Below are 14,736 nucleotides of genomic sequence, written 5' to 3'. Positions count from 1 at the left end.
GGTTAAATAGAGTCTGAGATGACGTTTATAGTGCAGAATGTGGTAATGTTAAAGAGGAATGCATAGTGTGGATGGCGGTCGGTAGTATATGCAGGAAAGTGGTGTGGAGTGTATGGTGGTGGGTAGTATGTGCAGGGAGAGGGGTACGGAGTGTATGGTAGTGGGTAGTCACCACGAGGATGGCGGTGATCAGGAGACGAAGGGTTTCAGGCAGGAATCTAGCTCTTACAGCTGCTGCTCTCCTTCTGCCAATCTTTTCCCAGCCCGATCTTCTCACAGCGAAAGAGCTGAGTCGCCAGATACATCCTGCCACTTCAAAGAATGTGCCCTGTGCCCCCCGCTTACCTCCAGTGCTCGGCTTCCCCTCCTCCCCTTCTTTCCCCTTCCCGCAGCCTCCTGTCTGACCCCTGCTCCATCCAGGCGGCAGGGCGGGCACTCTGCATGGATCGTCCAGCCATCCACCTGCAAGCTGAGATTCCCGCTGCTTAACTGAGCACTTCTCGTTATCGATGCAGCACTCCGCTCCTATATTCTCTCTGGGACCGGCCTCCCCTCTGCTCGCTGTGCCGTTGGTTGTGTGTGCAGGGGATCCCTTTACAGTACACAGGTAAAGGTGCTCCCCCATCTTGGCGTCCTAAGGCTTCCATGGGTGCAGTGTGTGTCAGAGCACAGTGGGCCTCCTCGGGGCCTGTGTGCTGTGAACACGTTGCACCCATGGATAATATGCCACTGCTTCAACAACCACTTGAGGAATATTTGGCATTTTCAGAGACTTTTCAGAGGGGTCTATTCAAAAATTACACACTGCATTCATGCAGCCTTCATCCACTATTCACACATATTTCTTATAAGACCGAAAGAATCCTGGGTGAAAGTTGTGTGACTGAAAACATTTTATACTTTTTTTTTTTTTTTGTATAAGGTGACGCTGGATGATCATTCTGAATATCGTCAGTGTCTTCAACCCAGGATTGAGAGGTTTGAATGTTAGTGGTGTGTGGTACTCATGTGTTAGTCTGTGGCTTAACTCTGGGAACACTCAGGCTACTGTGTAATTTTTCTAAAAAAAAAAAAAAAAAAAAAAGTGTATGATGGAGTGAGGAACACCTTGCATAAAGCGTAATATGACTTGATAGTTGGGATCCAGCAGGATCAACTTTTTTTTTTTTTTTTTTTTTTTTTCCAAATACAGTTTTTATTGTAATAATGGGGTCTCGCCCTTTCAACAATAGTATAAAGGTAATTGAGATTGTAAACATGTAGTTTAGTTCGTAATACATCAATGAACATCTTACATTATCATATTACTCATTGGTACAAGTCAAGACAGAGATTGCGATTAACTTGCTCACTAACTAGTGTAACATGACTATCGTGCAAGTGCAAAGGGGTAACAGGGTCTCCCCAATCTCTTTTCCCTTTATTCTTAAATATTAACAGAGAATAAAATATAGTCAGAAATAGAGCAGAAAGAGCAGAGTAGGGGGAGAGGGAAGGGGAAGGGAAGCAGGTAAGGGGCAACTGAGGCTCAGGACTATAGCAGCAGCTCATGAGTGATCTATTATCCAAGGAGGGTTTTCCCCTCATCGGAGAGGATAAACATGTTCCAAAGGCTCCAGGTCTTTGTGTATTTCTCACAGTTATGTTGCGCAGTAAGGATCAAATCCTCCATCCTGTTTATATTCTCTACTTTTCGCAGCCAACTCGTGGTTGTTGGTGGGCATCGGTGTTTCCAGTAAAGAGGTATACAGGACTTAGCGGCATTTAGCAAGTGCTGTACAGTAGATTTTTTTTGTAGGTATTAGCAGGGATTTTTGAAAGGTGTAGTAGGAAAAATGCAGCATCGTCTGGTATATTGTATTCTGTCAATTTCTGCATAATGCGATGGGCATCTCCCCAGAAATTCCCAAATGTAGGGCAAGACCAGAAGATGTGCAGCGATGACCCCTCGTCCCCCTGACAACGCCAGCAATGGTCCGAAGTGGCCGGGTAACACCTGCATAGCCTACAGGGCATGAGGTACCATCTGGTCAATATTTTGAAATTCATTTCCTGTATTTTGGTACACAGGGATGATTTAAGGGTAAATCTGATGTATTGTTTTTGTGTTGCAGAGAACTTGCAGTTGAGATCCGTCTCCCATCTCTCCAGACAGAGTAGATGTGGTTGTTCCGAGGGTGTGTTCAAAAGGTAATATGTTTTGGAGAGAACTTGGGATAGAGGCTCAGTCCCAGAGCAGTACTCTTCAAAGGTCGTCAGTTGACGAGAGAAGCTCTGTGGGTTGGGATAGAGTGCAGGAAATGGTGCAGTTGCGCCACTTTTCAAAATGAAAGTTTGTAGGGGCCCACCAGGTTGGTTAACTCCGCAATGGAGGGCCACCGCCCCGCAGTGACAAACTTAGAGGCATGGTCACAGCCTGAGTCATGCAAGGATATGAATTCTTCGGTGGATGAGATTTCATCTCTTGAGGTAAAGAATCATAGCACCATAGAGCACTCTTCAAGGGTATTTTGGTTTGAGTTTGAGTATTTGTACCCAAAGTTTGGATACCGCATGGCGTCGCCAATCAAGCCCTCGGCCCAGTTGAAAGGGTGTGTGTGTGTGAAATTACGACTCCCATGGCTTCAGATTTAGAAAAATTGATTTTCAAGTTTGAAAGAGTACCGTATGTAACGAGCCCCTGCTTGCTCGGTTCCACTCTCCCGACACTCCTCTGCGGCTATAGAATCAGACTGCAGATCGCAACATCTGATGGTTCGGTCATCCGATGCTCCGGGACTAGAACTACAGCTATGTGCCATTCTAATCCAGTTGTATAGCTCAGAATAAACACCAGGCAGGCTGTATGTAAGTTCAACCAGGAATCTCCTTTATTGAACAATACAGGCTCTTTTATACAGTAAAAGAGGAGGTGTATACCTCCTGCTCATATTACTCTGAACATACACCTGTGACCAGAAACCTAATTAACATGGGCTAATTAACTAATCCCTTTAGACAGCCTAGATGACTCAGACCTGACCTTTAGGCCAGACTGGCCGTCTTGTAGCTCAGAAAACCCAATCAACATTATCACAATAGCAGAGTAATGGGGATCTTATGACTCTTGGATCCCATACTAGAGACTTATTTACAATACACATTCTAGCAGGCAACAGACAGACAGGTGGCTGGAATTGACATCAGCATCTCCTAACAGTGTTTGTCCCAGCATTATGAATCAGCCACTATTTCTAATATGGCAAATCCAGGGTCCCCAGCGTCTGTGTGTCCTGGGGGACCAGGACCCGAATCCACAGTAATACCACCTCAAGAGTCCCCAGGCATACAGCTCACAAAGAGCACCGTTCCCCCAATTGCCAGGGCCCACGATCGATCGGCAAGAGGCTAGCATTCAGTCCCCTCAAAGTCTCTCTCCCGGCTAGGTCTGTCACACCGTATATCTTAAATTCCCGAAGGAGGTTTTGGCAGCCTCGTTCTCCCAGCCGTTCTTCCCTTGGTGTTTCTCTGCTCCCGGTGACGTCATCTCCTCGCGTTCCACGGCGGCCCAGGCCGACTTTCTGGTGGCCACAGGATGGATTGCGGCTCCCCTACACATCTGCCATACCCGTGGACGCTCGTTTTAGATGCCGGACTACCCCCGGCAACACCGCCCTATACAGATGAGCCTGTTTTTAACTTGTTTTCTGTAAGTGCATTACTTACCTTGCTAATAAATTGCATTCAATATACTACACTCAGGTTGGTGCTTCCTGTGTTTCCCTCTTCTCATGTCGTCCACATAGGCTGATATTTTACACTGAGTATCACCCATCGATACTCTAGAGATAGAGCAAAGAGAAGGGGTGATAGAGGGCACCCTTGCCTCATTGCATTACCAATGGGGAAGAGGTCAGAGAGTAGGCCATTTACTTTCACTTGGGCTGTCGAGTTGGAGTAGATCTTGCCTGTCCAGCTGAGCATCCTTTCCCTGATACCAGTGTGGCGGAGCACTGAAAACAAAGTTCCAATTCACACGGTCAAATGCCTTTTCGGCATCGATGCTTAAGAAAACACACGGGCACCCATAGAGGTTGCTACATGGAGGAGGTTAAGTGCTTTGGTGGTGTTATCTCTTGCCTTCCTGGTGGGGATAAAACCCACCTGGTCAAGATGGAGCAACTCCTGTCGATGCTGTGCCAGCTGGGTAGCTAAAATCTTAGAGAACAGTTTTAAGTCGATTATTTAAAAGTGAAATCGGCCTGTAGTTCACGCAAGAAGTAGGGTCTTTACCCCCTTTGTGGATTAACGAAATATGAGTCCTCAAAGTGTCTCTAGGGAAGATGGCATTAGTTCCAACTGCGTTAAACGCCACCATATGTGGTCCTATTAGTGGGAGGAGGGGTTTTATAGTATTGTATAGTATAGCCATCCGGGCCCGGGGCTTTACCTGGTTTCATAGCTCCAACAGCTAGCTGGAATTCCTCTAGAGTAATAGGGGAGTCTAGTTCTTCCTGAACCTCTATAGGAAGTGACGGTAGTTGAGAACTCGTTATATAGTCCTCAATGTCAGCTTGGGGAGGTGTTCTGTTTGGTAGGTTGTAAAAAATGGAGTAGAAATCTCTGAACTCCTGTGAAATTTGTATGGGTAGTGTAGCTTTCCAGCCGTTGGAGCTCATAATTTGAGGGATGTAAGCGGAAAGCTTGTGTTCCCTGGCCAACCTAGCCAACACCTTCCCACATTTGTCCCCCAGCCTCGCAGCTTGTTCTATGACAGAATTGTAATGTTGCCTTGTCCTTATAGTGTAGTAAATCTGTGATCTGTTTGCGTAACAACCCAAGCTCCATCTCCAGCGCGTGAGAGGGGGCATGTTTGTGACGAGACTCAGCGGAGGACAACTTAGAAAGGAGTCGGGTGAGCTGTTCATGCCGTTCTTTTAATTTGCGCGGCATGTTTGATGATTATCCCTCTGAGAACAGTTTTGAGCTTCCCAGAGGGTGCCTGGATCACAGCCCGAGCAGTCGTTCGTTTGGAAGTACAAGGTCAACTCCTTAGATACGTCTGCCATCACCTCTGGGACCTGCAGGAGACTCTTGTTTAGACGCCAAAAGCAGGATCTAGAGGAAAACATTCCGGAGAGTGTGTATACCAGGAAGATGGGATCATGATCCGACCACGTTATGTGCCCGATTGTAGTATCAAACACTGAATGTAGCTGGCGATGGGGGATCAAGAAGTAGTCTATCCTGGTGTAGATCTTATGCGGGGAGGAGTAGAATGTATAATCTTGTTCACCTGAATGTTGTAGGCGCCATACATCAACCAGCTGAGCTTTATGTAGGGAGTTAGCTATCCACTTCCTGGAAGCTGGGGGGACCGAGGAAAAACCAGAGGAGGGGATCAGGGGGACGTTAAAGTCTCCACCCAGTATCAGCTGGCCCTCCGTGAACTCCATGAGTTTTTCCAGGGCATGTTGGAGAAAGGTATCCTGACGGTCATTGGGGAATAAAGCGTTGCCAAGGTAATTTGCACTTATATACCTATAAGTCCCTTAAGGAATACAAAACGTCCGGGATCATCTTTAATGACAGCTTAGCACTGCCATGGTAGTTTTACTGGACAGCACTATGGAAGCCCCTTCAGTCTTGGCTTTTGAGTTATTAGAGTTGTATGTCAAGGGGAAGCACTTGTTTTTGAGAATTGGGAGTTTATCTTTTTTTAAAATGAGTCTCCTGGATAAAAGCAACATCAGCGTGAGAACTCTTTAAGTCCTTTTAAAGCATGCGTCTTTTCTCAGGTATATTAAGACCTTTTGCATTTAACGACACCACTTTTATAGATTCCATCGCCACGTTGTAGGGGGGAGAGGGGGAAAGGGGATGGGAGGGTAGAAGGAAAGGGGAGGAAGGAGGGAGAGGTAAGTAAAAACTAAAAGAGAAGATAGGTGGAGGAAAGGATCCTGAGTACAATTAGAAGCATTAATGGTGGAAAAATTATAACCTAAACACAAAAAAGCAACAAACCAGGAATGACCATAGAGCGTCAGAGTCGCATTGCGCTGAGGAGGATTCCCCAGATGGCACAATGTGTTCCATGAGGGCTGCATACCATCTGTTAAAGTCTACCTATTCCCCACTAATGGGTATGAGGGCCCTTGTGGCATGGTTCAACATTATGTAGTTAACTACGTGGGGGCTGAATGCCCTGAATAGATGTTTAGCTGGGTTCTCTGACTCTGGAATGCCTGGGGCACCTGAGGCGTATAAAGGCTTCCCCCAAGCTATACATAACATTAGAGTGGAACAAAGCCTGGTAGCTGAATAAAAAAGAAGAAACTTTTTTTTTTTTTTTTTTTTAGGCATCAATAGTGTCTGAACATTGCCCTCGCTGTGAAGCTCATGGCTCCACCAGGCCCCACCCCCATGAGTCCCACAGGTCAGCAGAGGGAGGGGGTCCCATCAACACCTCGAAGGGGGGCTGATGCTCCAGCCGAGCGGGGTGGGGTGTCCACAGCTCCCAACAGCCTCCCGTGACCCCCGGGAGACAGTGTGGGTGCAAACCAGCCTCTTTACCCCACATCCCTCCCATCAACCTACCCCGCATACAGCATTACAACATTCAATATGCAACTAAGTAGTATCGCAGTGTATATTGTTATGTAGGCTGCGCCCTGAGAAGCAGACCTAGCATCTGAACACAGATAAAGGAGCTAAGACTACCCATGTCCGGTCTGAATACTGGGGAAACTCCAACAAAAACATTAAGGCACAAAGACCTTCTGGGCTGCTTGCAGGTGCCTTGGGGAAGTGCATTTCTGCACCTGTAGTGCACAGGGGATAGAAATATCCTTGTCATGTGCGAACAGTTATCTGGCATGGTGGCGCACTCCACTGGCAGGGTGCAGGTGGTAGGGTGTATCCCACAGTGATAAGATGGTTCTAGGGGTGCAACGGATCAAAAAACTCACGGATTGGATCATTCCTCGGATCAGAGTCACGGATCGAATCATTTTTCGGATCAGCAAATAATAATTGAATTTTGCAAAAACCTGTGAAAATTCCACCACCATATAGTCCCCACTGTAATATCCACGTCATATCCATAGTTACATAGTAGGTGAGGTTGAAAAAAGACACAAGTCCATCAAGTTCAACATATACTATACCAAGTCTCCCCCACTGTAATATCCACGTCATCTCCCCCACTGTAATGGACATCTCCCCCACTGTAATATTGGCAGAGTATGGCTGGGTATTGGCAGAGTATGGCTGGGTATTGGCAGAGTATGGAGGGATGGCTGAGCATGGATGGATGGATGGGATCCATGGATGTGACTGCAATTGTCACAGAGCAGCGCTGTGGGCACTACAGATCCAGCTCACATCGCCGCTGCCATCCGATCTCTCCCCTCCACTGTACAAATCAGTACACAGAGGGGAGAGAGGAACCGGTGTCATGAGATGATGCCGGTTTGTTTACAAGTAATCGCGCCATCATTTGACGGAGCGATCACGTGGTAAATGGCCGCCGGGTGTACCAAGATGGCCGACGCTCTGAAGCTAGGCCGAAGCCGCGGCCTTTCCTAAGGCTGAGGCAGCGGATCGCGTGGTGTGCCGATCTGAACAGGTTGACCTGTTCGGATCACGGAATGGTGACTATCTGTTGCACCCCTAGATGGTTCCATAACATATGTGCCATAGCGTAGCTGCGAGGAGGCTGGCAATGTGCTGGGGGAAAGTAACGTGTGTCCCAACAAGGGGGAAGAAAAAATAGAAATAGTAAATGCAGCACAGCCGGTAGGCAGGACAAATAGTATACTAGTGCAAGACAGCTTTTGTGCAGCGCAGGGCTACTCACAACTCGCGTGTCTCCTCCAGGGATGGTGCTCGTGAGCGGCGGTGGCTCCTTTGTGGCCTGGGTTGGTATACACTGCCGGGTGTAGCATGGTCCACACGGACGTGCGATTGCTGGATGAAAGCCAGCCAGTCTGGGACTGCAATTTGGTTCCGACGCCAGGAAGGTGAAGAGGGCTGGGAGGGACTCTGGTGAGCGGAGAGTGAAGGAATGCTGGTCCTTGCGGAAGGTGATCGATAGGGGGAAGCCCCATCGGTAGGTGACATCCAACCTCCTGACTAGGTCTAAAAGCGGCTTCGGGAGGGTTCGGCGCTGCAGTGTTGCTCTGGAGAGGTCTGGTAGGATTTTGACCGATGTGCCGCCAAACTCCAGGTCTCCTGTTTCCCATGCTTTTCGGGCTATAATATCTTTGTGCATATAGTGATGCAATCTGCAGATCACATCTCGAGGTCTAGCGGGATCGTTCGACCTGGGGTCCAGAGCTCTATGAATCCGGTCTAATTCCACAGTTTCTGGTAGTTGCTCACCCGCCATTCTCTGGAAGATGTCGGTGACCATGTCCGCTAGATATGCTGGGTCTGCAGCTTCCGGCAGACCCCGGAGCCACAAGTTGTTCCGTCGACTCCGGTCCTCCTTCTCCTCCAGATGTAATTGCATGCACACCGCTGCCTCTGTGTGGGAGCTTTGGAGTGTCTCCAGAGCAGTTACTCTCTGGTCTGTCGTGGACAGAGAAGTTTCCCCCGCTGTGACTCTGGTGGTAAGGGCTTGTACGTCCTGTTTAATGGCGCAAAGTTCCTTCCTGTGTGTAGCTTCCACGTGCCCTATCAGGGCCTCTGTCTGCTTTAGTCAGCAGTGCCTGAAGGATAGATTTCAGCTCAGCATCCGCTCTAAGTTAGGGGCAGATGAGGCGAATTCCGCGGGTCTGACAGGAAAGCTGGTGGAATGGCAGGGTATATCTCCGTGCTTGAGGACTCTGCGGGGGAAGCAGGATAGGCGAGAAAATCTAGGCCTTCGGAATGCGAGGCACGTGCGTCTGCCATCTTAAACTCTGAGGAGTCTGACTGGGGAAGCTGGATAAATCGCTGGATCTCACCCGGGGATGGAGTAACTGGAGTCTGTTTTGTGCCCTTCGTGCTCTTCGTGTTCCGCTTAGCTGTGCACTTCTTGGGAGATAATGTATTAAATGGCGCTAGATAAGCTTGGGTAGATGGGAGACGGCCAGGAGCTCAGCAAGCACACGTCTCTACACGGCCATGTCCAGACCACGCCCCAGGATCAACTTTTATTGAGATGTGGTACTGCCATCAATTTCAAAATTACCTTATTTCTTTATCATACATCACAGGACACAGAGCACCATAATAATGACTATCTGGGTTATACGCTACGTTTAGTTGATTGGACACTGGCAACCAATAGAAAGTCGTCTCCCCCCCCCCATATAACCCCTCTCATACAGGAAGTACCTCCAGTTTTTTTTCACCAGTGTCTTGAAGGTGATGGTCATGGCTGTTTGAAGCTCTTCAAAACTTAATGATGTCCCAGTAAAGGGCGTTCTGATCGGATCCATTCGGATGGCATGAAGGCTAAAATGGATGATACCCGAGCCTCATGGGAAAGAGAGACGATTCCTTAGGTTTTGCCTGCAATGTAGCCTTACGGAGCTGGACCCTGCGTAATGGAAACCTGTGCAGTGTTTGTGCTGACCAAGGTGCTTTTCTGCAGGGTGCTATATAAGTCCAGGGGAGTGGACTCCAGATTTGGGGGACCCAGTCTCTGAAAGTCTGGTATGACAGCTCGCCGTGATGGGAGAAGATTGGACTCCTGTTTATGTTCAGAGTCCTGCAGCAGGTATGGTAAGTCTGCATTTGTTTGCAATTTCTCTTTTTTTTTTTAAAAAAAAAAAAAGAGGGAGAAATCTGACTGTCTGTTCTCCCAGTGGCCACTGGGAGCAGTGTGTAGTTTAATCATGTTATGTACTCTTACTTATGTGGACTGCGGTTTATCCTCCAGCCACTAGAGTGCGCAGGCTCGCTCAGTATGGCCTATTTTTATGGCCTATTTTTTTTATTTAGGCAGGAAGTGGAAGGTAGGGCTGGGGAAAAAATAGATTTAAATCTTGAATTGAGTTGAGAGGTCAAATCAATTAAAAATGTAAGCAAATCGATTATATATATATATATATATATATATATATATATATATATATATATATATATATATATATATATATATATATATATATATATATATATATATATATATATATATTATAATTTTAAATATTTTTTTTTTTCACTGCGTCGGTCCTGAGGCGCTGCGGGCATGAGGTTTTTACGCAAGGCCGCTGCTTTGGCCGGACACCGCGGACTAGGCCGAGGCTGCGGCCTCGCCTAAAAACTCATGCCCGCAGCGCCTCAGGACCGGCGCGGTGTCCAAAAAAAAAATTCGAATCGAGTGTGGTGTGTGGTGTTTTTTTTTTTTTTTTTTTTTTTTTAAGAAAATCTCCCAGCCCTAGTGGAAGGGTGGCCATGCCATGTGGCAACAAGTTCAGTTGGCCTCTGGAGACATAGCAGCAGCCTAAAGATACTAACAAAGTGTGAGTTCTTACTATGTGAAGACAAGTCATGATTTTATGCTGCATATTTACTGCTTATCCGGGGGGGACTGTACATCTGAAAGTTAAAACGCCCCTGAATGGTTAGCAGTTCACTTTAAATTGTTGACTGCTCTATAAGCAGGTGCGCTTGCAATCTTGTTATTTAAATGCATGTTTTCGGGGCGTGGCCGGGATGGAAGACTGAGCGGACGTGTTCCTGAGCTCTCCTGGAGTGTGATCCTGTAAATTATCAGTTTTCCCTACCTCTACCTGCAAAAAAGAGACTTAATAATCCCTGGATGCCTTCTAAAGCTTCCGGCTACCAGAAGAGGGGCAAGAAATTGAAGTTCCCCCCGATATACCCGTAGAGACTGTCTCAAACTCCTGCTCCACGAGATCCCCTGCGCGCCATAGCAATATGGCGTCGCAAACAGACCATGAGGAGAACTCAGGGTCGACGTCTCCGGGACTGCCAGAGATCATGGCGGCTATTACAACCTGCCAAGCTGCCATTACCTCCTGCCAATCCACCTTGGCTTCAAAAATAGAGGAGTTTCAGCTAGATGTCGGCCTGATTCGGCAAGATCTGGACAAGATCCGCTCCAGAGTAACGGAGGCTGAGAACAGAGTTGGGATGGTGGAAGACACAGTATCCGACCATGCTGCTTCCATTCGCACACTTCAAACTAAGGTTAAGGCGCTCGAATACCGAGCTGAGGATGCCGAGAACCGGAGCCGCCGGAACAATTTGAGGATCGTGGGCTTGCCGGAGGGAGTGGTGGGCCGTTCTCCGTCACAGTTTGCGGAGGGGCTGTTGCGCTCCCTGCTACCGACGGCTCAGTTTTCCCCTTACTTTGCGGTTGAAAGAGCCCACCGAGTACCGCCAAGACCTGGCCCTGAGGGAGCCCCTCCAAGAACTTTCATCCTCAGGCTATTAAACTTTCGGGACCGTGACGAGTTACTCAGGGCGTCTCGTGCTGCGGGAGATTTACCCTTTCAGAACACCAAACTCCTACTATTCCCGGACTATACAATGGAAACACAACGACAGAGGCGATCCTTTGATGCTGTAAAGGTGGCCCTGCGGAAGAGAGGTATAAAATATAATGTTTTATTCCCGGCCAAATTAAGAGTGATTGATGGGGAAACAGCATGTTTCTTTACTAGCCCCAAGGATGCATCGGCTTGGTTGGACACTTTGCCCCCATAAGAAGATTACTCTGCAAGGTCGGTGCACTGATTTACCAGCTAAAATGTTTCCTGCCTTACTAGACCGACTTCTCCAGTGTGTTTCCTGACTTTGAACGCTACCATATGTCAGGGGCTTGTGCTCCGGTTGCAGTAAACGTGCCTGACATGGATTATGCTAAAGTGTTCCCAGTTCCTGATGTTCCGCTCAGCCGGCCCTTGGTGCAAATTGTATGCCTGGCCTTGGAGCATGGAATATATCCATTACACCGCTCTTCAGTTCTCGGTGGTTGTTTACCTTCGGTTGGGACTACATTGGAACTCTCTATGGATCCCCTCGGTGCTGGACGAGGACTATGCCATTTTATGGTAACAGACTCTAAGAATGTGCCCCTGTTTAGGCAGGTGATTGCTGCAACTCTCTTTTCTGCGTATGCCTGGTTACTTTTTTCTTTTTTCTTTTTCGGTTTCTTTTTTGTTCACTCTACTAGCTCCTAAGAAGGAACTTACTACACTCACACATAACCCCTGGTATCGGGGAAGATGTGAGGTCTTTATCCAAGCTCACAACCCTAACTTAGGTTACTAACTCTAGTATTATGGGTGTTTTGGGATCCAGATGCTCCTCATGTTCACGAGGTGCATGGGGTGGGAGGGGGGGGTTGTTTCGGGATGCTAATGTTTGGGCACCCACGTTATTTTTTTGTTTCGTTGTTTTTACTTATTATTTTTGTTTTCAAGAATGTAGATGCAAATCACGGTTGGTCTTTATATGCAAGTATATGTTGGCATTTCCCTATCACACGGAGCTCAATTGTTTTGGGGCTCTGTGGGATATGGATCTCCAGTGTGGCCCGGGAGGGAAGAGTTTCCCCTTGAAATTATTATCTGCGGATGCTTTTAAAATTTTGTCGTTTTTATTTTTATTGATGCACCTCTCCTATGGCTAAGTGTTTGGTGGTTTCTTGGAACGTGAGAGGCCTTAATTCGGCTGGCAAGCGCTCCCTGGTAGTTGCCTAACTGCGGCGACTCCGCTCACAAGTGTGTATACTCCAGGAGACACATCTTGTCGGCTCTCGCATCCTCAGTCTAAAAAAGGCCTGGGTAGGCGCGCATTATCATGCACCATACTCTAATTATGCAAGAGGAATTAGTATACTGGTGCATAGATCCCTACCATTTCAGATTGTGGAGGTTAAGTTGGACCCGGGGGGGGCAGGTACATTCTCTTACATGCTTTAATCTCAGAAATTCCTTTTGTAATAGTGGGGATGTACCTGCCACCTCCGGCAGATGTTGCTGTCCTCCATGAACTTATGCAAAAGGTCACACTATACAATGTTGAAAATGTATTATTTATGGGTGATTTCAACTTGGCCCCTTCCAGAGACATTGACAGACTCCATGCTTCCGGACCACCCCAGCATGGACTCTCTCATTGGGAATCCGCCTTCCACATGACAGACGTTTGGCGCCACTATCACCCTTTGGATAGGGCTTTCACATGCCTATCTACAACATATCGGACCATGTCCCGCATTGATTTGGCTTTTGCCTCCTCTGCGTTACTTCGGAGGATTGAATCCTCTGAGATCCTTTCCAGAGGCATCTCGGATCATGCTCCGGTATCGGTTACTATTCGACTTTCCCATGTGGTGGGTGAGAGAGTGTGGAGGCTGTCTAAATACTGGATTATGGACCCTGTCATTCAAGAAGAGCTCCCTGAGGCTTTATGTAATTTTTGGCTAAACAATGATGGGTCCACTGGGCCTCTGGTACAGTGGGATGCTTTTAAGGCTTGGCTTAGGGGGGGGGGGTATATGACCCGCATAGCAACCAAGAAGCGTGACTCTGTGCAATCTCTGAGACACCTGGAGATGCAGGCGAAATTGAAGGAAGAGGAGTATATACAAAACCCTGATCAGAATCGCTATGTGCTCTGGCAGGACTCTCTGAGGGAATTGTCCCTTCTTAGAGTCGAGCTAACTCAAAAATCTATGCTGGATAGTGCACAGAGGGTATTTGAATTCGGTGATAAGAATGGAAGACTATTGGCCTGGTTAGCAAAGGGAAGGAATAATATGACCCATATTGGAAGGGTGAGGGCGCTAGATGGTCGCCTATTGACAACCCCGGTTGAAATTAATGCAAGGTTCCTTGAGTTCTATCAGAATCTGTACTCATCTAGAGCAGACTTCAGCGGTGATGAGCTACTCCAGTATCTGGAGAGGATTCCCTTTCCCTCCTTGACAGCTGAGAAACGCGAGGAGTTAGATAGGGGCATTTCCTTAGAGGAAGTTCAGGAGGCACTGGGTGCTATGCAATCTGGAAAGTCCCCTGGACCGGATGGCATCCCCATAGAATTTGACACCACATACCAGGATCTCCTGGCACCTAGGCTTACCTCGCTACTGCTGCGGTCTGCGGAACTGGGATCCATCCCAGATTCGTTATCCGAAGCGATTGTCGTATTGGTGCCCAAGCCTGGCAAGGACCCTGAGGAATGCGCCTCTTACCGGCCTATCTCCCTTATCAATGCTGATGCTAAATTGTTGGCAAAAATACTGGCTATTAGAATTGGTAAGGTGATAGAAGACCTAGTGCAGATTGATCAGACTGGTTTCATGCCGGGTAAGGGTACCAATATCAATATCCGTCGCTTATTCCTGAATCTGGATGCCGCCCATGATAATAGAGGAACTAGAGTCATAGTCTCTCTGGACGCAGAAAAGGCTTTTGACTCTGTTGAGTGGGAGTATTTATGGGCGGTAATGCAGAAATTTGGAATAGGACCTCGTTTCATGCAATGGCTCTGTGTCCTGTATAAAGGCCCTAGGGCAAGGATTCGAGTAAACAATACCCTTTCAAGTTTCTTTCTCCTTCAGAGGGGCACTCCCCTCTCCCCCAGCTTGTTTGCGCTGGCCTTGGAGCCCCTGGCGATTTTGGTCCGGGAATCCAACCGCATAGTGGGACTCAAGATTGGCCCTCTGGAGGAGAAGATATCATTATACGCTGACGATACCCTGCTTTACCTGCAAGATGCCAATGCTTCATTGGAGGCTGCTCTGGAGGCCTTTGACGAATTTGGGCAATTCTCAGGGATACGTATAAATTG

At 47.7% G+C, this 14,736-nt stretch overlaps 1 protein-coding gene across 8 annotated transcripts in view; it reads left to right on the top strand.

The window, feature by feature from the left end:
- IPPK (inositol-pentakisphosphate 2-kinase) overlaps window positions 1-14,736 on the top strand; it is a 1,128,404-nt gene that overhangs the window by 29,148 nt on the left and 1,084,520 nt on the right. The gene's annotated exons all lie outside the window — the stretch shown is intronic.

Source organism: Aquarana catesbeiana, linkage group LG07 (assembly GCF_042186555.1).
Source record: "Aquarana catesbeiana isolate 2022-GZ linkage group LG07, ASM4218655v1, whole genome shotgun sequence".
Taxonomy (NCBI): Eukaryota; Metazoa; Chordata; class Amphibia; order Anura; family Ranidae; genus Aquarana; species Aquarana catesbeiana.
This window is presented reverse-complemented; position numbering and strand designations above follow the sequence as displayed.